The 16,734-nt window shown below is 43.8% G+C and overlaps 1 long non-coding RNA gene across 1 annotated transcript; it reads left to right on the top strand.

Moving 5' to 3' along the window:
• The first annotated feature begins 1,686 nt into the window (after positions 1-1,686).
• LOC122120687 lies at positions 1,687-14,049 on the top strand. Its single transcript, XR_006149769.1, has 3 exons — positions 1,687-3,805; positions 12,868-12,876; positions 14,039-14,049. It is a non-coding gene; the product is annotated as an uncharacterized LOC122120687 (long non-coding RNA).
• The last annotated feature ends 2,685 nt before the right edge of the window (positions 14,050-16,734 follow it).

Here is a 16,734-nt window from a genome sequence, read left to right as displayed (position 1 = left end):
AATCCTGTCTCTTTCTGCTCCATGCTCCCTAATCATTATGTCCCAGCACCAACTCTCCTCAGTGCCTCCTACTTTCTTTTCCTCCTAAGAAAAACATGCTCTCAGGAAAGGGATAAATTCATTTAGTTTGAGATGATGAGGCTTAATGCTACCTCTCTTGAGGGTCGCTTGTTTTTTGTTTTTTTTTGGGGTTTTTTTTTTTTTTTTTGGTCGGTCGTGGGGCCTGAACTCTGGGCCTGGGTGCTGTCCTTCAGCTCTTCAGCTCAAGGCTAGTACTCACTCTACCACTTTAACCACCTCACTACTTCCGGTTTTTTCCTGCTTATGTGGTGCTGAGGAATCAAACCCAGGGCCTCATGCATGCGAGGCAAGCACTCTACCACTGAGCCACCTTCCCAGCCCCAGGTCACTTGTATTTTAACAGGGGGAAAGCCTTAAGCCAAAGGAATGAAGTGCTGCTTGCAGAATGTTAGGCATCAGCTAGTTGTAGAAGTCCATTTTGTACCATGGAAAGGCCAGATTTTCTGACAGCTCCCTGCAGAGTGGTGAAAATATCTTTGTCTTCTGGAAATCATTGTAGTTCATAGCTGATGGTCAGATTATCCAGATATTCATTGCTAGTCAATATGGTTACTGCCAATGAACTCTCAGGATAGGCTACTGGAAAGCCACTGAGAAAGCCTAGATCCTTCATATTGTACATTAACATGGTTCCATAAATACAATTAATTAACATTTGAGTAAAAGAACACAAAGATTTAAAGAGTTTGTGAAAAAAATGTATCCTGTTTGTGAGAGGTGAAACTGTCCAATTGTTACCAGTCGTCCAGTGATTACTAAACTTATCATAACAACCTTATGGAATCTACAGGCCTTGGTCCCTACCCACCCACCCCCACACACACATTTTTTCCATTCAACACTGCAACTTGGTGAGAGAACGAGACCATGTCTACACCACAGCCCCAGTTCCTCCAAAGCTTTTGCATGTATTTCAGCTAGAAGTGGCAAAGATATTAAGGATCTGAAAAGACAAGAGAGTGGAGATGAGGTACAAAGAAGTGCCTTTGTCAAAGGGAAAACTGAGTGTAATGACTTAAACAATGATATGAAATAAGCAAAGTCCTAGAATACTTTGAAACAGATTTCTGTCTGAAATAGTCTATAGTTACAGATTCCTATTTGAGGCACTTTAATAAGTACAGCCAAAAGAATTTTACACGAGTAGTGGGTTAGGGGAAGGAGGTCTATATATTTCAGTAAAACCCAAAGTCTAGATCAGGGGTTCTTAAAGTGTGTCAGGATCAGCAACAGCAGCATCCCTGGGGAGAGAGGGAGTAGAAAAGGGAGAGAAGGAACGATCCAGTGGTGTTAGTTCTTCAAGCCCCTGAATCACTATAGCCACAACAAGCTAAGCATCTGAATCTTTCCCATTGTTTTGTCTGTCATTATGGTAATTAGTTAATCTCTGGCCAAGAGACCATTACTTTGGTCAGGCACCCATTTTTCTGGTATTAAAAAATTATTGGAGTCAGGTGCCATTGGCTCACTCTTGTAATCTTAGCTATTCAGGAGGCTGAGATCTGAGGATTTACAATTCAAAGTCTGTGAGAATCTTGTCTCCAATTAGCCACCAATAGTCCTGAAGTGGAGCTGTGGCTCAAGTGATAGAGTTCTACCCTTAAGCAAAAAAGCTCAGGGACAATGCCAAGGCCCTGAGTTCAAGCCCCAAGACAGGCACAAAAAATTATTGGATTAAATCAAATCCTTGTTCAAGCTGAAAAACCTTTGGTTTGACTTAACTAGCACATTTGCCCTAATATTTTTTGTCCGAGACCACCGGGATTCAAGCTCGCTGACACTTGGCTTTGCTCATTGGCTGGCACTCTACCACCTGAGCCACACCTCCAACCCCTAATATTTTTAGCTCAGATGTAGAGAAAAGGGAAAGGTATTAGGCTTGCTTGGAATTGCCCACCCATAAATGCCCATCATGGCCTGTGTCTAGAAGAGCTCTCAAAGCATTATCTTGGATTTTAAGATTAAAGGGTATAATTTGGAAGTAATGAACCCTTGAGAAAATGAAACCAGGACACCCAGTCAATCCTCTTTGTAATACCAAGCTTTATAGAAATTTATTCCTATGTGGTCTTGAGCTTTTTTTTAAATGTCTGATTTTATAAAATGTTATGCATGCAAATGCGGCACTGCGCTCGGCGTACTGTCACCTCAAATCCATTCCTTCCTCCACGTGTGTAAGATGGTGAAAAGTATCAAAATGTGTGTTTCCATGTCTCCTAATGAACTGTAAATTTTAATCCTTACCATTCATTTTTAAATGAGATATATTTACTCTGGCTAGTAGTTAAAATTTTATTCTTTTTATTATATTTCATTGCTACCCTTTTCTACTGACTCCAAAGATTACTTTGGGGGAAATATTTCCTACTTCTATATTGTTGTATTTATCTTATTTCTGTATTTATCTGTAGCCACAGAATGTTAGAAGTGAAAGGGACCAACTTCTCTCATTGCATCGATGAGGAAACTTAAGGCCCAGAAAGGTCTAGTGGCTTTACCTAAAGTCAGTAAGTCTGGAGGCAGGACCCAGCCCCAATTCCAGGTCTCCTGCTTCTGGGCTGTTTTGTCATTTAAAGTATTGCAGTTATTTAAAAACACCACAGTTGGCTTCTATTTTTGTGACATGAATTTCCCAGGTATAACAACAAACACACACACACATACACACACACACACACACACACACACACACACACATATGCACTTTACCAAAATGTGCTAAGTTCTTTAGTTCATGAATCCAAAGATAAACTTTATTTCAGTTTAAAAACTTCAATTTCCCTCCACATTCAGTATCCGTGCCCTACTTTGTACAATGAATCTTTTCCCTAAAAATTGTATAAAGAATGGATTTTTATAGATCAAACTTTATTTTTAGTTGGGAAGCTTCCCAATATAATAGAATCTTCTGAGAGCTTCTTTTAAAAAATCAAGATGCCTACTATCATTGTCCTTTAATGTCTCTATTTATTTTTAAAATGAGAACTTTTGTATTTGATGTTTATTTAAAGTAGGGCAAACCAATATTAACATTTTTAGAATCTACTATAACCTTCCCTTCCTAATCCTTTTTGAGAAGTTTTCATATGGTTAAGTACTCATGAACTATCTTCAAGAAATTTCACTTGGATTGATATTTTCTCAATCCCTGGGCTCAAATTTCCTCTCCATCTTAGACAGTAACAAAGTTTCCTAATTAATGCGGAACACTACATGGAATCTCTCTTCCAGAACATTCTTTGCCTAGTGTTCCTTAATGTGACTCTCTTACCTACTCTTGGGGCTACTTCCATAGTTCATGTGTACTTCGCTATTCCATGGACACAAACAAGGCAACTTGAGTGCTATGCTAATCATATGAGCCTTATTTCTAGTTCTTTCTATTCCCGTTTTTCCTGAACTTCCTCTACTTTCCCTTTTCATTCATGTTATGAGGATTCTCCCTAGAGATTGGGAGGATTTTCTCCGTCATGTATCCCAGGCATTGACACAGTTTTCTGCAAAGGGCCAGAGTCATTTTTTATATTTTTTGAAGCACATGAAGTCCCTAAAGCATAGTTTTATTTGTTGCTAGTGTTATTATATAACCCCAGGAAAACATGAAAGCCCATTCTTAGCCCGTAGGCCAGGCAAAGCTTCAGGCTTAATTTGGCCCACTTGTCAGGGTTTGCTGACCCCTTAATCCAGACTATTTGGGGACAGGCATTTCTGCAACCTGCCCCATGTTTACCACATGCTGGGTTTACTGCCTTACATCTCTGGAAGGTCAGTGTGACTGCACATGGACAGGTGAAGAGGGGCTGCATATAACAAGTACTACTCTTCAGTAAGGTATCCTTTGTGGGCTGGTTCTCACACTCACTTTCATTACTGACTACCTCAGTGTAGAAATTTTCATTCTCTTATTCTCTTCTCTGGATCAGTCCTTGTCATTTCAATGGCCTCTGCTTCCCCAGGTTTGGGGTCAGCTGGCAGGAAAGAATGGGAGTCTGAATTTTCTCAGTTCTTTTGTCCTCTGACTGCTCTCCTTCCCCCTCAATGTCTGCTCTGCCAACGTGTTGGGCCACCCTGTCCTTTCCCATGCTGCCATCCCAAATTTAGAGCTGGCCTTGAAAAGCTTGGTAGCTTTGCGCCATTAGATTCTAGTCCAATCTATCATTTCCAAGAGAAATCACCAGCTTTTCAGGTTCGAAAAGCTGGTTTTAAGGCTCTGAATGTGTGTGTGTGTGTGTGTGTGTGTGTGTGTGTGTGTGTGTGTGTGTGTGTGTGTGTGCGTGTTGGTCCTGGGGCTTGAACTTAAGGCCTGGTCATTGTCCCTGAGCTAAGGCTCTGAATGTGTGTGTGTGTGTGTGTGTGTGTGTGTGTGTGTGTGTGTGTGTGTGTGCGTGTTGGTCCTGGGGCTTGAACTTAAGGCCTGGTCATTGTCCCTGAGCTAAGGCTCTGAATGTGTGTGTGTGCGTGTGTGTGTGTGTGTGTGTGTGTGTGTGTGTGTGTGTGTGTGTGTGCGTGTTGGTCCTGGGGCTTGAACTTAAGGCCTGGTCATTGTCCCTGAGCTAAGGCTCTGAATGTGTGTGTGTGCGTGTGTGTGTGTGTGTGTGTGTGTGTGTGTGTGTGTGTGTGTGTGCGTGTTGGTCCTGGGGCTTGAACTTAAGGCCTGGTCATTGTCCCTGAGCTAAGGCTCTGAATGTGTGTGTGTGTGTGTGTGTGTGTGTGTGTGTGTGTGTGTGTGTGTGTGTGTGTGCGCGCGCACATGCTGGTCCTGGGGCTTGAACTTAAGGCCTGACCTTTGTCCCTGAGCTTTTTGCTCAAGATTAGCACTCTACCACTCGAACCACAGCTCCATTTCTGGCTTTTTTGGTAGTTTATTACAGATAGTCTCACAAACTTTCCTGCTCCAGCTAGCTTCAAACCATGATCCTCAGATCTTAGCCTCCTGAGTTTCTAGAATTACAGACTTGAGCCTCCAGCACCTGGCTGTGTGTGTCTGTTTCTGCATGTCGTTTGTACCTAGTGCTAGACAGCACACTCAGTACTCACAAGAAAACTTATGAGGTACCTGCCCCCTGGGCTGCTAAACCTTCATGATAGGCACCTAGGGGTGCCCATGCAGCACCACAGCTAGGAGACATTAGCAAACCACATTGTCCTGTTTTCTAAACCTCTAATGTGAGTCTTAAAACCTTTACTTCTCTCTCTTCCCAGCTTTCAACTCCACCTGCCATACTGTAGGAGGGATGAGAAGCTGTATGCTTGTGTGAAGTGAGGTTTCTCCACTTGGACTGTGAGGGTCATTTTGCCTAACAAACCACACACTTACACACATGCTTGTGAACACCAGCCAGCATTCTCAGCGCTCTGGCACAGGGCTAGGCCAGAAGGGACTTAGAATTCCTGATCTTCTCTCTCTTGTCTTTTGAGACCTGTCCATGAAGTAATTTGAAAAAAAAAAAAATCTCCTCTGTGACACTGACAGGTAGATGGATACACCTTGAGCCAGAACTCTTAATTCCACAAGGACCCATCACTTGAACACAAGCCCTTAAAGCGTAACGTTTTTAGCCCAGCATATTTGCTTTTTAGGACTTTTAGCTTGATTTCTATCATTTGAGCCCAGGGATCTAAACACTTTCTAAAATCCAAATTTTTAAAAATCAGAGACACAAGTAACTTGAAAGATTTTTCCTCTTTCAAAGCACCCAGGAAATGGTTTCTTTCTGCCAGAATTAGGAGGGGAAATTAGGGTTACCCACAGACCCTAAAGGAGCCCAAAGACCACCTTTGCTAAAGGCCAAATGAGAGCTGAAGATTATCAGGTGGTAGCTGCCAATCAGTGGAGCATTAGGTGCTCGCTGAACTTCAACCCGTGTTTAAACACAAGCAAAGAGCCAGGAGCCAACAGACCAGTGTTCTCAGCTGAAGCAGAGTTCAGGCCACTCCCCCAGTGATGGGACTGTGAGTCAAATTTCTAGAAGAAGCAGCAACTAGGAGAGACCATGATCCCAGTCTTTGTAGGGTTCCAGCACAAAATGAAGGGAACCCTCTGTGGGGTGTTATTGCAAAGGGTTTTCTTGTCTATTCTTTCTCTCTTTTTTCTTTTTTTCTTTTTAAAGCATTCCTTACTGGCTTGCTACCAGCAATTGAACTATATTCTTTGTATAGCTAGAGCTGTTTGTGTCTTCTTAAAATAAACCTTTTTCTGTCAAAAGCACTTTGTTTCACTGCCTGAGTTTCATTGTAGGGCTAATGGCTAAATTCAGACCTTCAACATTGTTTGTGATAGCATTTTATCACTCTGTGTGTGTGTGTGTGTGTGTGTGTGTGTGTGTGTGTGTGTGTGTGTGTGTGCATGTCCCCAACCAGACCCAGTCCCCTGTACAGCCTGCCACTCACTCAGATAAGTTTCACAACAGACGGTGTGCTCACTAAAAGGAGACAGGTCACCCATTGGACGCCTGAGGACAGGTGAAGAGGCAGTGTTTGCAACAGAAGGAATCTTCCAGTCTCTGAAAAGTTAAGTAAGCATCCATTGTTGTTATGACCCATATGTCACAGGTGTGGCCTACAGCAAAGCTAGGGGTAGACTAGCATTCCATTTAGATGCCTGGTCTCCAAAATTAGTGATTTTTTTCTTTTGCATTTCTGGGGATGGGACCCAGGGTCTTGTACATGTTAGGCTAGTGCTCTACCACTGCCCTCCAGTTCGAGCTGCAGATTTGTCATTTTTAATGTTAACTAAAAGCAGGTACCTAAAAGCAAATGAAGCTACAGTCTTTCCAGGTCTTCCCTTGGCCTCCAATGCAACTCACATACATTGTGTGTAATGTTCACAAAGCCCTGAAGACCCTGAACAAACTCATGGTCCACAATATCATGCAGAAACCCAGCACACCTACCTTGGTCACATGGGCAGGTAATGTGTGCTCCCAGACTTCAACCATTCAAGTTCTGCCGCTCATAAAGCAAATCCTGACAGGAGATGGCTTTGGCACTGTCTTACTTTTTTCCCTAGCTCAGAAAGCCACTCAGAAAAGGACACCATATTGAGTTCGGCCAGAATCAACCCACCATGACCCAGTGTGTTCCTGATCACTTCCACCCCACAAAAAAAGGTATGAGCCCACCATGCAGATGGTGACAGCTCTACCTACAAGAAGGTCAACTCCTATCAAATAGGAGCCTTGCTCTCTAGTTTCTAAGATTGAGGACCTTGCAGCTCACATCCATGTCTCTCTAGGCCTTGTAAGGTTCCCAGAAAGAAAACTGCCACATAGTTCAGATAGAAGAGAGTTTATTGGGGGGCTGGGAATGTGGCATAGTGGTAGAGTTCTTGCCTATCATGCATGAAGCCCTGGGTTCCATATAAACACAAAAAGCCTGAAGTGGTGCTGTGGCTCAAGTGGTGGAGTCCTAGCCTTGAGCAAAAGAAGCTCAGAGACATCTCCCAGGCCCTGAGTTTAAGCCCCAGGACTGGCAAAAAAAGGAGTTTATTGGGGGGAGAGCAAACTGCCTGCCCCCACAGATGGAAGTGTGTGGAGAGAGAAGGGTAGGGAAAAGAGGGACTTGTGTTGAGTGGGATTATATAGGGAAAGGCAAGAAGTTGGATCACAGTGGATGCAGAAGTGATCTTAGAGCTTGGGGAACCTCTTACTGTCCAAGGGAGCCTAGACCAGGGCAGCTCAGGAAGTGGCCTCAGCAGATGAAGAAGTGACCTCCGCGTCTGTGGTCCTTTGCTGACTCGGTCAGGTGACTGGCAGATGATTACTGGTTTCAGGCAGGTGAAGAGGAAGGGGGAGGGGCTGTTCTCCCTGGCAGACCTAACAGGCCTCAGTACTAGCTGATGTCCCTAAATGGACACAAATAAATAGATAAAACCAAATCCGGGAATCGTGGTTCATGTCTATAATCCTAGCTACTCAGAGGGCTGAGATTGGGAGGATCATGTTTTGAGGCCATTGTGGACACAAAAGTCCATGAAATCCCACTTCAATCAATAAAGTTGGGCATAGTGCCATGCTCATAAGCTTAAATTAGAGGATCTCTATCAAGGCTAGCCTGGGCAAAAATGACCAAAACAGGTTAGGGTTCAAATGGTAGAGCTCTTGCAAGTGTCAATCCAAGTTCAAATCCCAGTCCTCAAAAGAAAAAAAGTCATCAAAACTGGAAACAGACACCAAGGCAAACACTAGAAAGGAGAGGAGTCATGGCTCTATCAATATAGCATTTGTTTAAAGGAAGGGAAAGTCAGAGAAGGGGCCTAACTGGATGCAAGTGGACTTGATGGCAGGTGGTCCCTTCGTGAGACCCTGCAGTTGGATGTCTGGCTGTCTCAGAACCTCTTTTGGCCACTGAAATGTGAGTTAGTGATTCTTCTAGGGACAACCCACACTGATCAAATTCATCAAATGAGTTTAGAAGACAGGTTCTGGTGTACTAATTAAGCAAGGAATGAGTTTGCCTTTGAGCAAAGGTACAAATGGAAGGCTGAGGAACTCACTTGCATCATCAGGAGTACCATGTTGTCAGCCATTTATAAAAATTGAGCCAGGTGCCAGTGTGTCATGCCTCTAATCCTAGCTACTCAGGAGGCTGAGATCTGGGAATCATGGTTCAATGCCAGCTCCAATTCTGGATTAAACATGTGTCTTTTTTGATCCAGAATTGGAGCTCAAGTGGTAGAGTACTAGCCTTGAGCAAGAAAAACTCAGGGATAACACCCAGCCTCTGAGTTCAAGCCCCAGGACCAATACCAAAACAAAACGTTTTTGATGGACAGGATCTCCCCAACTTCCCTAGGCTTCCTTCTTCTTAGCCAATAAATACAACTAGCTCCATTCCCTGAAAGCATTAGGTGGATGGCCCTTCCCTGGGGGTGCAGTCTTGATCTGGTTTCCCCCAGAAATGGACTGAGATGCAATTACTGGGCAGAATGTTCTAGGAGATGTCCTGGACAGGGTACGATGTGTGTAGAAGAGAACAGAAGAGAAGAGAGCGAAGTTGGTCTGGGCAGGAAAGAGCAGCAAAAAAGCACACTCATGGCAAGTTCTACAGTTTAAATGACTCAGGGGTTATGGTATGGCTCAGTGGTGGGGCATCTGGCTGGCATGAGAGGGCCTGGGTTCCATGTTCCATCACCAGCAACACACACATCGAGAGAGAGAGAGAGAGAGGAAGGAATGCAATATGTCAGGCACCAGTGGGTGGCTCACGCCTGTAATCCTAGCTACTCAGGAGGCTGAGACCTGAGGATCACAGTTCAAATACAGCCTGGGCAGGAAAGTCTATGAGACTCTTATCTCCAATAAACCATTCATAAAACCGAAAGTGGCACTGTGGCTCAACTGGTAGAGCACTCGCCTTGAGCTGAAGAGCTGAGGGACAGCGCCCATGCCAGAGTTCAAGCCCCACGATCAACAAAAAGAAAAAGAAAGAAAGAAAGAATGCAATAGGTGTCTTGTGCTAGATGGCAGGACAGGCTTCCACACCTCTGCTTCCAATGAGTTATTGGCCCTGGACCACCTTTCAAGAGCATGATCTTGAGTGAGGCATTTCTATATTGCTCAGACATTCTTGAAGGAGTGGACAGCTGAAGAAGATTCTATGTTGGCAGGGCTCCCAGTATGTGAGCAACAAGTTCTTCCTTGATGGGAGCTCTCAGTGACAAAGGTCTGTGTTCATCACAGGCTCTCTCTCCCATAAACAGCACGTGCTAAACACTTGCTGATACTTTTTTTGTGGTAGTGGTGCTGGGGTTTCAACTCAGGAACTCTTGATTGCTAAGCAGGTATTCTACTATGTGAGCCATACCACCAGACCTTGCTTTCAGTTATTTTTTGGGATAAGGTCTAGCTTTTTGTTTTGTTTACCCTGTAGCTGGCCTCATACCACAATCTTACCTATGCCTCCTGAGAAGCTGGGATTATTGTGTAAACCACTGTGCTCAGACAGGGTTTTGCTAACTTTTTGCCTGAGCTGGCCTGAAACAAAGATCCTCCAGATAATCCACTACTCAAGTAGCTGGGATTACAGGTACGACCCACATCTCAGTGCTTAGTTCATTTTTTCACACTGGGTGTCTCACTTTTGCCCAGAATGGTCTTGGACCACAATCTTCTAACCTCTGCTACCTGAGTAGCTATCTGAGAAGCTACCTGAGGTGACAGGTGTGTGCTAAGCCCAAATAATTATTTTCTTGATACTTTATAGGGTCTGAGGTTTGAACTTGAAGCTTTATGCTTGCTCAGCTTGCTTGCTCAGGTAGTACTCTACCCCTTGAGCCACATCTCCAATCTGACTTTTTGCTGGTTAATTGGAGATAAAGTCTCACAAACTTTTCTACCTGGCTGGCTTCAAACTGTGATCCTACTTATGTCAACCTCCTGAGTAGCTAGGATTACAAACATGAGCTATTGGCACATGGTCCCCACTTCTTATTTTCTAATGTCCCTTTCTATAAAACTCATCCATTCCATTCTCTAGACCAATTGCAGTTTATTTGATGAGGTTGACAGCTTTTTTAAATTATCATCTCCACCCTGGGACACAGGCTGGCCATTTCAATTAAATTTTTGTGTTTCTCCATTAGGCCCCATTAGGAAAGTCTTTCCAGTGCATCTCATCATGTGTCATATGCAAATGGATAAATAGACCCATCATAAAATACTTTGATTAAAATGGTATTATTCACTATCAAGCACCTACCAAAGACAATGCTCTGTGTGTCAATCCATCTACTTCTTTATTTCTTCTATACACAGGTATGCGATGAGCTCCCACTGTAAACTAGGCAGAGTCCCAGGTGCAGGTGTAAAGCACTGGCCAATGCAGATCCAGGCATTCTCTCTTGAGACCAGGCCCAAAGGTCCTGACATTGCTGCTAGGAGTCACCACCTTGGCTGCAACCTAGTCATACCTACTCCACTCTGATCTATGGTTCTCCTCATCCCTATCTTCTTCATTGGTGCCCACAGAGCCCCATGTCTCAGGACTGATAAATACTCCAGTGGCTCAAACAGAAAGCCCCTCTCGAGCCAGGTGTCATCCGTTCACTCCTGTATCCTAGCTACTAAGGAGGCTGAGATCTGAGGAGTGAGGTTCAAATCCAGCCTAGCCAGACAAATTCAAGAGACTCTTATCTCCACTTAACCACACCAAAAAGGCTAAAGTGGAGCTGTGGCCCAAAAAAAAAAAAAAAAACAACTAAGTGACAGGGTACAGGCCCTAAGTTCAAGGCCAGTACCAGTACAAAGAAAGGAAAAAATGAAATGAAGAAAGAGAAGACAGACAGAAAGGAAAGAAGGAAGGGAGGAAAGAAGGAAGGAAGGAAGGAAGAAAGAAAGGAAAGAAAGAAGAAAGAAGGAAGGACCTTACTTTTCCGTAGGTCTTTCCTCAGCACTTCTGCACATGGAGATAGCACAAGCACCTTGCTCCCTCCCCATTGCAGTTTCCAGACCAAGGCTGCTACACCTGTCAGGTGCCACCTTTCATCTGGGGTCTCCCCACGTCCCCATCATACCCAAAAGCAGATCTTAGCAGCGTTCATTTAGAGGATCGATTCCACATTCTTGGTTTCTCTTTCCTCCAATCACCTCCATTTGTGCCCAAGTAGATTTTGTTGTTGTTGTTCTTGGTCATGGGGCTTGAACTCTGGGCCTGGGCACTGTCCCTCAGGTGTTCAGCTCAAGGCTAGTGCTCTACTACTTGAGCCACACCAGCACTTGTAGTTTCCTGGTTGTTTATTGGAGATAAGAGTCTCATGGCCTTTCCTGCCTGGGCTGGCTTTGAACCGTGATCCTCATATCCTAGCCTCATTAGTAGCTAGGATTACAGGCATGAGCCTCCAGGGCCTGGCCCAAGTAGATATTTTTATGGTCTATAACCAATGGACCACTAAAAGGTAACCTCTTCAATTTCCCTTGTGCTCTCAGATCTTTTTACTCCTCCTCTAAAATTACTTCATTACAACTCTTCAACTTACATAGTTCACCATCAAAGAAAAAATTCAAATGTCCAATAAACATGAAAAGGACCAAGTGCCAGTGACTCATGCCTGTAATCCTAGCTACTCAGGAGGCTGAGATCTGAGGATCTTGGTTCAAAGTCAGTCTGGGCAGGAAAGTCTGTGAGACTCTTATCTCCAATTAATCACCAAAAAGAAATCTATACAGTTTCTAGTCCCAGAGTTCAAGCCCCAAGACTGGTGCGTGCACATGCACACACACGCACATGCACACACACGCACATACACACACACGCACACACAACTGAAGAAGTGCTTAATCTCAGCCAGGCATGCTGGCTCATATCTATAATCTCAGCTACTGGGGAGGCTAAAATAAGGAGGCTCAAAGTTCCAAGCCAACCCAAGAAAAGTCATAGAGCCCTCATTTCAACCAATAACTGGACATTGTGAGGAAAACCTGTCATCCTAGCTGCACAGAAAGCATAAATACAAGGATTACAGTTCACATTAGCTCCAGGGGGAAAATATGAAACCATAAACGAGATGCTGGTGTCTCACTCCTGTAATCCTAGCTACTCTGGAGGCTGAGATCTGAAGATTGAGGTTCAAAGCCAACCTGAACAGAAAAATCCAAAAGACTCTTATCTGCAATTAACCAGAAAAAAGCAGGAAGTGGAGGCATGACTCAAGTGGTAAAGCTTAAGTTGTGGGGGGGGGGGGGGGGGGGGAAACAATTGAGAGTGACAGGTCCCAAAGTCAAGCCTTGATTCTTTTTTTAAATCTATTTTTATTGTCAAGGTGGTGTACAGAGGGGTTACATACATAAGGTAATGAGTGTATTTCTTGTAGAACATTGTTATCCCTCCCTTGTTTTTCTCCCACTGTCCCTTCCCCCAATCCCCCCAAGTTGTAAAGTTCATTTCCAACATATTGTCTTGTGAGTATCGCTGTTGCCTTGATTCTTTTTTAAAGATAAAAAATAAGCTTAGAGAAGCTTCTAATTTTCCAAGAAGTGAGTGGGCAGCAATGTCAACCCTTATCCATCCTTGTTGGCAGAGCACATCAGAGCAGGCCTCTCACCAGACTTGGCAGCTGTGACAAAAATACTCTTGCACACACACAAAAAAAGAACAACAGTACGAACAGACGAAGAGAAATACTATCAGGAGGCACACATATGGGAAAATGTCTTCTCTTCCTAATGAGAAAAGATATATTTAATTTCAAAACCTGAATGGCCATTTTTTCCGCTAATTATAGAAGCAAAAATTAAGAAATTGCAATATGTCAGGCTGGAAAGAATACCCAGTTGATGCTTGGGTGCTGGCTGCTAACAGTAAATACATAGCAGCCCTTGGAAATCTAATGTGGCAACGAGAGTAGGGTTCCCACGCTCGCAGTTCCCACGCTCGCTCCATCAACAGAGGAACCTACTGCTGGCAATCTGTTCTAGGCAAACTGGACAAAGGGCAGCAGGAAGGAGTGCAGAAGGGATTCCCAACTCTCTAAGCCCCGCCCACAGCCATAACCAGTAGCAAACCCAGCACCCACCTGACAAGCACCTTTGATGGCTGGCAGGCCGCAGGGCTCTAAGAAAGGTGGCTCAGTGGTAGAGCGCTTGCCTTGCATGCCCGAGGCCCTGGGTTTGATTCCTCAGCAAAACATAAACAAAAAGAAAAAAGCCGAAAGGGGCGCTGTGGCTCAAGTGGTAGAGCACTAGCCTTGGGCTGAAGAACTGAGGGAAAAGAGCCCAGGCCCAGAGTTCAGGCCCCACGACCGGACCCAAAAAAAAAAAAAGAATAGCCACGAAAGCCTAGCAAACCTGAATTTCTTTGGGGCTCCTCCTTCCCAATAAATGGCTTACTGAGTAGCTGAGATTACAGGCATGAGCCACAGCTGCCAAAAGCAGTGGGGGGGGGGGGGGGAGGAGTGTGTCTGTCTGTCTGTATATATGTATGTATGTATGTATGTGTAACAGTCCTGGGGCTTTGAACTCAGGGCTTGGGCACTGGCCCTAAGCTTTTGTGCTCAAAGATAGTGCTCTACTACTTGGGCCATAGTTCCATTTCTGGCTTTTTGGTGTTAATTAGAGATAAGAGTCTCATGGACTTTCCTGCCTGTGATGGCATTCAACCGTGATCCTCAGATCTCAGTCTCCTGAGTAGCTGTGATTACAGGCATGAGTCACCAGCATCCAAACAGAATTGTTTTAAAGCCAAATATATACACGTGAATACACCATATTTAAGGTAAACAAGACAGAATCATCAAAAACTACAAACTAAAAAAAAAAATCAAATATGATGGTTCATGCCTATAATCCCAGAAGTCGGGAGGCTGAAGCAGCAGGATGGCAAATTCTAAGCCAATCTGGGCTACATAGCCAATTTGGGATTGGGATATATAATAAAACGTGTCAAAAAAAAAACAAAAAAAAACCAGGAATCACATCATATCAGCAGCCCATGTAAAATCGAAATTCCCGCCCACCCCATCCCAGCTTCACTCTAGGCTGGGCTTCCTTTTATTGCAGCAAACCCCCTCATCAGGGCCTCTGCACTTGCTGCTTCCTGTTGGCTCCTCCCCCACATTCATCCTTCATGCTTCTTTAGGTTTCAGCCCCAAAGTCACACCAGGGAAGCTTCTGTGAGCCACCCATGTAAAGAAGCCTCCCTCTCCCAGCTCTGGTCAATCTTGCTCCCACCAGAAGTCTTTAAATCAGTTGAGGTCATTATTTACATAGGACCTTGTTTTCCCCCATCACAACTACAGCATAGCTTTGGGAGAGTAAATTTTTTTTTTTTTTTGTCACTTGTGGGGCTTGAATTCTGGGTCTGGGCGCTGTCCTTCAGCTCTTCAGGTCAAGGCTAGCACTCTACCACTTGAGCCACAGCACTACTTCTGGTTTTATGAATGGTTTATTGGAGATGAGTCTCATGGACTTTCCTTCCTGGGCTGGCTTAAACCTCGATCCTCAGATCTCAGCCTCCTGAGTAGCTAGAATTACAAGTGTGAGCCACCAGTGCCCGGCTGAGAGCAGAAACTTGTGTCTCTGGCTCACTACTGCATCCATAGCACCTAAAGGTCATCCACACTCTAAATGTATGGAATGAATGAAGGTAGACATAGCAAAGTTTCTGACAAGGTTAGCAGTGAAGAAACCCTTTTAGTCTAACACAACTTTCAAAATCTATTCATAATCCTCAATTTGGGGAAAAATAATTCAGAAAATGATAGCCAAAGTATTTTAGTGTCACAGTAGAGTGAAGTAAAAATAATAGTTTTTTTTATTGTGAAAATACTGTACAAAGGGGTTACAATTACATGAGCAAGGTAATGAGTACATTTCTTATCAAGCATTGTTGCCTCCTTCTTTGTTTCTCCTTACCCCTCCCTTCCTATCTTCGCCCTCTCCCCCCACCCCTCACTCCTCCCCGACCTCCCCACTCCGCGCCAAAGTTGTAAAGTTTATTTTTGGACGTAACGCATTGTACAACTCATTGTTGCAATGGGTCCACCTGTATCCCTATTTAAACGATTTGTTTTTTCCCTTCCCCTCCACAAATTATACCAACATCAAATACAGTGAAAGCAGGGGTTATACCATAGGGGAGGGACATACAAAGCAACAAAGAAATCATCTTATAAATATGTTAGAAACAATAGAAGAAAGAAAACGCATTTGAGTCCTTATCTCGGGGTTCATTTCACCTAACATCAACTTATCTGACCGTTTCTGCTTGTCTCAGACATATACTAGTTATTGCAAATAAGGGAAACTATGGGACCTATATTTCTGTGGGCCTGGCTTACTTCACTTAATATAGTTTTTTCCAAGTGAAATGTTATGTTTATTTAGTTATTTTTGCTAGTACTGAGATTTGAACTCAGAGCCTCATGCTTGCCTAAATGCTTTACCACTTGAGCTATGCCTCAGTTATTTTTCAAATAGGGCCAACTTTGGACCTATGGCCTCTTATGTAGCTTGGATGACAGGTACATGTCACCATGACCAACCTATTGATTAAGATGAGGTCTTACTTTTTCCCTGGCCTGACTTCAAGGAAGATCCTCTTAATCTCCATTTCTTGAGTAACTAAGATTATAGGCTTGAGCCACCATACCTAATCTTGCAGGTCTTCATATATATATATATATATCTTGATTTTATCCTTGACTACCCAGCTGTGTGATCCTTGGCAAGTGAATTTGCTTCTCTAAACTTTGATTTCTCGCTACATAACTGGAAGTAACAATAAAAGACTTCAGGTAGTTCTTTGAAAGCAGATTATGTACACAACCTGTACTAGAAGACATATTGCAAAGTATCCCTTGGTAATGGTGATGCAGGGTAAGTGGCTTTACATGGGCGATGAATGTAAACAGAGAAAAAAAGAGTCCAGAATGAGCCTAGGGCAGGGTATGTTTTATATATTGGGTAGAGAAAGAGACAACATGACACGCACCTTTGCTGTGTACTGCACAGGAAAAGCCAAGAGGACACTGTGGGAGCAATGTGGCTTCTGCTCTACTAAGTGGACAGGCAGGCTACAAAAACAAGATGCAAATGAGGACTGCCATTGTGTTTATCCATGCCCAAAACATTCCTGGTTCAAGTGCTCAGTAAACATGCTGAAGACATGAATGAATGAATAAGTAAAGGAATGACTGCAAAGTAATTTATAGTGGACGAC

Source organism: Dipodomys spectabilis, unplaced genomic scaffold, assembly GCF_019054845.1.
Source record: "Dipodomys spectabilis isolate Male_0828 unplaced genomic scaffold, ASM1905484v1 ptg000176l, whole genome shotgun sequence".
Classification (NCBI taxonomy): Eukaryota; Metazoa; Chordata; class Mammalia; order Rodentia; family Heteromyidae; genus Dipodomys; species Dipodomys spectabilis.
The sequence above is the reverse complement of the archived record's forward strand: the minus strand, read 5'-3'. Positions and strand labels throughout refer to the sequence as shown.